Here is a 7,562-nt window from a genome sequence, read left to right on the forward strand (position 1 = left end):
TCCACCATCTCAGATCCCTGTGTACTTTCTGGAGGCAATTGCTGGTGAATGTCTCCACGGAGGAATTGATTATAATTCATTTTGATGATCATCATCTTCTCCACATTTTCTGGAAGTAACCTCGTACGCCGATTGCTGACAAGGTGAGCGGCTGCACTAAACACTCTTTTGGAGTACACACTGGAGGGAGGGCAACTTAGGTAGAATAAAGCCAGTTTGTGCAAGGGCCTCCAAATTGCCTCTTTTTCCTGCCAGTATACATACGGACTGTCTGACGTGCCTACCTGGATGCGGTCACTCATATAATCCTCCACCATTCTTTCAAAGGTGACAGAATCATATGCAGTGACAGTAGACGACATGTCAGTAATCGTTGCCAGGTCCTTCAGTCCGGACCAGATGTCAGCACTCACTCCAGACTGCCCTGCATCACCGCCAGCGGGTGGGCTCGGAATTCTTAGCCTTTTCCTCGCACCCCCAGTTGCGGGAGAATGTGAAGGAGGAGCTGTTGACGGGTCACGTTCCGCTTGACTTGACAATTTTCTCACCAGCAGGTCTTTGAACCTCTGCAGACTTGTGTCTGCAGGAAAGAGAGATACAATGTAGGTTTTAAATCTAGGATCGAGCACGGTGGCCAAAATTTATTGCTCTGATTTCAACAGATTGAATCCTGGTTAAGCGAATTAAGGGCTCCATCCACAAGTCCCACATGCCTAGCGGAATCGCTCTGTTTATAGCTCCTACTTCAATGTCTCCAGCTTCTTCTGCAAAAGCCTGATGAGGGGAATGACCTGACTCAGGCTGGCAGTGTCTGAACTGACTTCACGTGTGGCAAGTTCAAAGGATTGCAGAACCTTGCACAACGTTGAAATCATTCTCCACTGCGCTTGAGTCAGGTGCATTCCCCCTCCTTTGCCTATATCGTGGGTAGATGTATAGGCTTGAATGGCCTTTTGCTGCTCCTCCATCCTCTGAAGCATATAGAGGGTTGAATTCCACCTCGTTACCACCTCTTGCTTCAGAGGATGGCAGGGCAGGTTCAGGAATGTTTGGTGGTGCTCCAGTCTTCGGCACGCGGTGGCTGAATGCAGAAAGTGGCCCGCAATTCTTCGGGCCACCGACAGCATCTCTTGCACGCCCCTGTCGTTTTTTAAATAATTCTGCACCACCAAATTCAATGTATGTGCAAAACATGGGACGTGCTGGAATTTGCCCAGATGTAATGCACGCACAATATTGGTGGCGTTGTCCGATGTCACAAATCCCCAGGAGAGTCAAATTGGGGTAAGCCATTCTGCGATGATGTTCCTCAGTTTCCGTAAGAGGTTGTCAGCTGTGTGCCTCTTATGGAAAGCGGTGATACAAAGCGTAGCCTGCCTAGGAACGAGTTGGCATTTGCGAGATGCTGCTACTGGTGCCGCCGCTGCTGTTCTTGCTGCGGGATGCAATACATCTACCCAGTGGGCTGTCACAGTCATATAGTCCTGAGTCTGCCCTGCTCCACTTAACCACGGACATGTGGACTAGTGGACATTGGGTACAACTGCATTTTTTAGGACACTGGTGACTCTTTTTCTGAGGTCTGTGTACATTTTCGGTATCGCCTGCCTAGAGAAATGGAACCTAGATGGCATTTGGTACCGGGGACACAGTACCTCAATCAAGTCTCTAGTTGCCTCTGAATTAACGATGGATACCGGAACCACGTTTCTCACCACCCAGGCTGACAAGACCTGAGTTATCCGCTTTGCAGCAGGATGACTGCTGTGATATTTCATCTTCCTCGCAAAGGACTGTTGGACAGTCAATTGCCTACTGGAAGTAGTACAAGTGGTCTTCCGACTTCCCCTCTGGGATGACGATCGACTCCCAGCAGCAACAACAGCAGCGCCAGCAGCAGTAGGCGTTACACTCAAGGATGCATCGGAGGAATCCCAGGCAGGAGAGGACTCGTCAGACTTGCCAGTGACATGGCCTGCAGGACTATTGGCTCTCCTGTCTAAGGAGGAAATTGACACTGAGGGAGTTGGTGGTGTGGTTTGCAGGAGCTTGGTTACAAGAGGAAGGGATTTAGTGGTCAGTGGACTGCTTCCGCTGTCATCCAAAGTTTTTGAACTTGTCACTGACTTATGATTAATGTGCTGCAGGTGACGTATAAGGGAGGATGTTCTGAGGTGGTTAACGTCCTTACCCCTACTTATTACAGCTTGACAAAGGCAACACACGGCTTGACACCTGTTGTCCGCATTTGTGTACAGGATGCATACCTTCATGTCCAAATTTATCCATCTCATCAGTCGTACCTCAGATTTGCGGTACAGGACTGTCATTGCCAATTTCAGACGTTGCTGTTTGGTCTCTCCACGGCCCAGAGAATTTTCACCAAGGTAATGGTGGAAATGATGGTTCTCCTGCGCAAGCAATGTGTCACAATTATCCCGTACTTGAGCGATCTCATAAAAGCGAGATCAAGAGAGCAGTTGCTGAACAGCGTATCACTTTCACTGAAAGTGTTACAGCAACACGGCTGGATTTTCAATATCCCAAAGTCGCAGTTGGTTCCTACGACTCGTCTGTCTTTCTTGGGCATGATTCTGGACACAGACCAGAAGAGGGTTTATCTCCCGATAGAAAAGGCCCAGGAACTCATGACTCTTGTCAGGAACCTATTGAAACCAAAACTTGTGTCAGTGCATCACTGCACTTGAGTCCTGGGAAAGATGGTGGCATCATACAAAGCCATTCCATTCGGCAGGTTCCATGCGAGGACTTTCCAATGGGACCTACTGGACAAGTGGTCTGGGTCACATTTACAGATGCATTGGTTGATCACCCTGTCCCCCAGGGTCAGGGTATCACTCCTGTGGTGGCTGCAGAGTGCTCACCTTCTCGAGTGACGCAGATTCGGCATTCAGGACTGGATCCTGGTGACCACAGATGCAAGCCTCCAAGGTTGGGGAGCAGTCACACAGGGAAGAAATTTCCAAGGTCTTTGGTCAAGTCAAGAGACTTGTCTTCACATCAACATCCTGAAACTAGGGGCCATATACAATGCCCTACGTCAAGCGGAGACCTTACTTTGCGACCAACCGGTTCTGATCCAGTCAGACAACGTCACCGCAGTGGCTCATGTAAACCGCCAAGGCGGCACAAGGAGCAGAGTGGCGATGGCACAAGCTACCTTTGCATTTTTCTCCCAAACGAAGGACACTAGAATGAAAATTTTAAAGCCTCCTGTTAGTGCTTCATCTACACGGTATAGCCCTGAATTTTCCAATGCGTAGCTCTTTGCAAAAGAGAGATATTGGCAAGGAAAAGCTGTCTTGTACCTTTGCATTTTTCTCCCAAACGAAGGACACTAGAAAGAAAATTTTAAAGCCTCCTGTTAGGCCATCATCTACACGGCATAGCCCTGAATTTTCCAATGCGTAGCTCTTTGCAAAAGAGAGATATTGGCAAGGAAAAGCTGTCTTGTACCTTTGCATTTTTCTCCCAAACGAAGGACACTAGAATGAAAATTTTAAAGCCTCCTGTTAGGCCATCATCTACACGGCATAGCCCTGAATTTTCCAATGTGCAGCTCTTTGCAAAAGAGAGATATTGGCAAGGAAAAGCTGTCTTGTACCTTTGCATTTTTCTCCCAAACGAAGGAAACTAGAATGAAAATTTTAAAGCCTCCTGTTAGTGCTTCATCTACACGGTATAGCCCTGAATTTTCCAATGCGTAGCTCTTTGCAAAAGAGAGATATTGGCAAGGAAAAGCTGTCTTTCAACTCTTCCACAACTGAAAAACAGATAGTGTTCCCAAGCCGTCCATCCTGTAATATCTTCAGTCTCTCGTCAATGAAGAAAACAATCCCTCCAGCAGACTCTTCAACCACGATACAAGATCACAGCCAAAAGGGCGAGAAGCAACTACACTTGCGTTTAACCAAAATGGCTAAAACTTAGTGGAGGAAAGTGCAGTGCACCAAAACATAAGCTGACACAATCATGGAGAATGCGCCAGCATATATGCTCTTCTATCTATATTTTGGAAACCTGCTCTTGTCCCCTCCAGCTGCTCCATGTAGATTTGACGCCTGGCAAGGTGCATAACCCACTGACAAGCAGGCACACTCCTGCATGAGTTTTCACTCTCACTAGCAGGATGATACACATTCATTTGCATGTGCTCCACCTCTGACACACCGCCCACCCAACCACCCAGTCACCAGAGCCACCCACAAGCCAACTGGCTCCGTGATTTAATTTGCACAGTGCAGTCATCCAGGCAGCATGTCCTTCTCAATGGAATAATCTCTGGTTCCATGGAATCTTCCGCATTGGAATGCTGCGGAACAAAAAGGATTTAAACATTCAGCTTGCTAGCATTCAATGTACCTGCGGCTTGGCTCTAGCACATGGGTCTTCATCCTGTGGCCCTCCAGCTGCTGTGAAACTACACATCCCAGCATGCCCTGCCACAGTTTTGCTATTAAGGTATGCTAAAACTGAGGCAGGGCATGCTGGTATATGTAGTTCCACAGCAGCTGGAGGGTCGCAGGTTGAAGACCCATATTCTAGCATGCCTGTTCTATGATGCATGTTCCGTGATGTCACAATCAGCTTGGAATGGGGTGTCTAGCATGCATTTGCTGACAGCCACTTGAGGGAGACACACATCAGGAGATGCAGCATATCGGAGGTCTTCGATGCCTTTCCAGCAAATGCACACCACCAGCTGCTGGTCTGGACACAAAACAATACCCACAATTGAAGGCTCAAAATGCCCAACTACAGGATTAATGTAAGTAGTGAATTTAGGAATGAATTTAGAAGTAGGAAATTAAGTTAGTTCACAAGTACATTCAAATTCCGATCTAAAGTCTAGGTAGGCCTCACGTCCTGGCAGCCCCCAGCATTTAAAAATGCCTTGATTAGAGGTAGGGAATTAAATGTAGATAAGAAGTAGACACAAAATAACACTCCACAGAGCAATTATCAGGTGTCTTTATCAATTGTTGCATTTAAAAAATCAAGCAATTAGGGAACACAATGTTGCGACAATGTAACCCTATTTGCAAAATAGTACTAAATAAGTTTGTCGATGTAAGACATTTGCAAAGGCGCAAACAAAACACGCTGGAAAATGCAACTGAATCTGTTTTTGGAGGTTAGAATAGATGCAGGATCAAGTAGCTCAATGGGTAGGGTGTTTGATTAGAATTCAACAGGTTATAGATTTGAATCCTGGGTATGATAGTTTGAGGTGTTATTTAATAAAGTATGTTTATATATTAGTCACACATGGCTTACTTTTACAAATGGCATGTCACCAGTTAGTGCTGACTGATGATATGCCATTTGCACAAACACCCCATGTGTGACTGTATATGCAGTTAAGGAGGGCACCCCGGCAATACCACAAACCATTGAGTGTCAAGTATACTAGATATATCTTCATATCTCATGTGCTTTCTCTGAGACCAATCTTGTTATGCCCCTTCCCCACAAGGCATGCGCCTTTTGTCCATATTGCAAAAATGGGGAGGGGGGGGGCATATAATTCTCTGTCACAGGGCACCAAAAAGTCTAGTTATGGCTCTGGTATGCATTATGTAATCTGGCAGACCATATCTCCAACACTGGCTGGTTGGAATAGAAATCCGGTTATCTATGTGAGCAAATGACCATCAACGATTTACTCTCAAGCACTAGAAAATGGACAAACATGGTCCCCTAAACAAATTGGTTAAATTTTGGGTTTAACCAATTTGTGTAATGACCATTTTTGACCACTTTTCTAGTGTTTGGGAGCAAATGATTAATTGACATTTGCTACTATACATTACCAGATTTTCATTCCACCCATCCAGACTGGATAGATAGCCTGACAGATAATTGTGTAGTGTACGCCCAGGATAACTGTCAGTTATGCTTTCTTTTATGACGGCACATAAATGGGTGGGCAGATCCAGAGCAAGCACTGCCCACTCATGCATAGTTGTCAACTGATGTGAAGTTCCAGGGGGCAATCTCAGTTATAAAGAAAAGTATCTGGAAATTGTCCCTAGTTTAAAAAAAAATTTAAAAAAAAATTGATCAACTCCATTTATTTAGTATGATATCCCAGCAGTCAGAACAACATACTTTATTAAATAACACATCTCAAACTACCATACCCAGGATTCAAACCTATAACCTGTTGAATTCTAATCAAACACCCTACCTATTGAGCTATTTGATCCTGCATAAAAATTGTGAACATTATATGAAGCTATTGGTACTTTGCAAAAAAAAAGTATCAGCATTACAACGCAGCAGATCCATGCAGTTTGCAGCCACACACTACATGTATCTGCTCAGCCACAATGCTGATTATTTCTTCACAAAGTACAAGGTGAGCTCCAAACAGAATTCTCTAGCTTAGAATTATACCTTTCTATGCCAAACCTAGAAGTCGGGCCCCCCACCCTGGGATCCCCCAGAGGGAGGCCTGTACCGTCATGCGGCAGGCTTGTCCGTTTTGGAAGCAGGCTGATGGGCAGCCCAGGCTTGCTTCAGTCTGGGCTTGGCAGGTCTGGAAGCATGAGCTTGCTTTGGGTATGCCTGACCTTGGGTACGCTTTACCTGAGGGATGAAAGGGCCAAGGGAAAGTACTTTTAGCCTTCTGCGTGGTAGGAGTCATACGAGGTAGGCAAGCTGTTTTAGCAGTAGCCAGATCAGCTACAATCTTATTGAGGTCTTCTCCAAAGAGAGTGTCTCCCTTGAAAGGAAGCACCTCCAGGGTTTTCTTGGAATCCATATCCACCGACCAGGATCTCAACCAGCTGTATAAAGTATTACCTTGGAACTAGCTCTCCACTCCCCATTATCTGGTTATCATGGCTTCCTCCGCCAGTGTCCAGACTCGCTTGCTGAAGCTCGGCCACTTCTTCCTAGCAGCAGGCTCCTGGATCACTGGGCAGCAGAGGTGCTTGGGAGCCGGAAGGGGGCGGAGCAATCAGGCAGGCAGTTGCAGTGCTGCCCAGCTATCTGTGGTGTGAGAAGAAGCAGGGGCACCCCACCGCTGGCAGTGCTGCAGCTAGCGGTGGTGGCAGCGGCGAGGCTGCTGGGCTGGGTCTTGAAAAAGGTGGAAAGAAGGGTTTTACGGCATGGAATGTAAAAACTGCGAGACCCTGCTGGTAGCGCCTTTGTCTATTTAGTAGGAAGGGCACGTAACAGCCGGGGGGCAATGGAGGAAGCCCCTTTAGGGCTGGAGCCCCTTCAGGGCTGGAGCCCGGCGGCAACTGACTCCGTTGTCTCTGGCAGTTCTGCCCCTGGACTAGAGGAATGGTCAAGAACATGGCAACATTTAATGCCAAAAAATGCAAAATCATACACGTCTCAAAAATGCAAAGGCTAACTATAATATTAAGGGCATTATAATGGCAAGAGGAAAGCTATCTAAGTATTACTATTTCAGGTGAGCAATGTAACAAAGCAATAGGAAAGGCAAGTCAGATGCTTGTTTGCATAGGTTAAAGAACCAGTAGCAGAAAAAAGTAATACAGGTTGAGTATCCCATATGCAAATATTCC

This window comes from Pseudophryne corroboree, unplaced genomic scaffold (genome assembly GCF_028390025.1).
Source record: "Pseudophryne corroboree isolate aPseCor3 unplaced genomic scaffold, aPseCor3.hap2 scaffold_143, whole genome shotgun sequence".
Lineage (NCBI taxonomy): Eukaryota > Metazoa > Chordata > Amphibia > Anura > Myobatrachidae > Pseudophryne > Pseudophryne corroboree.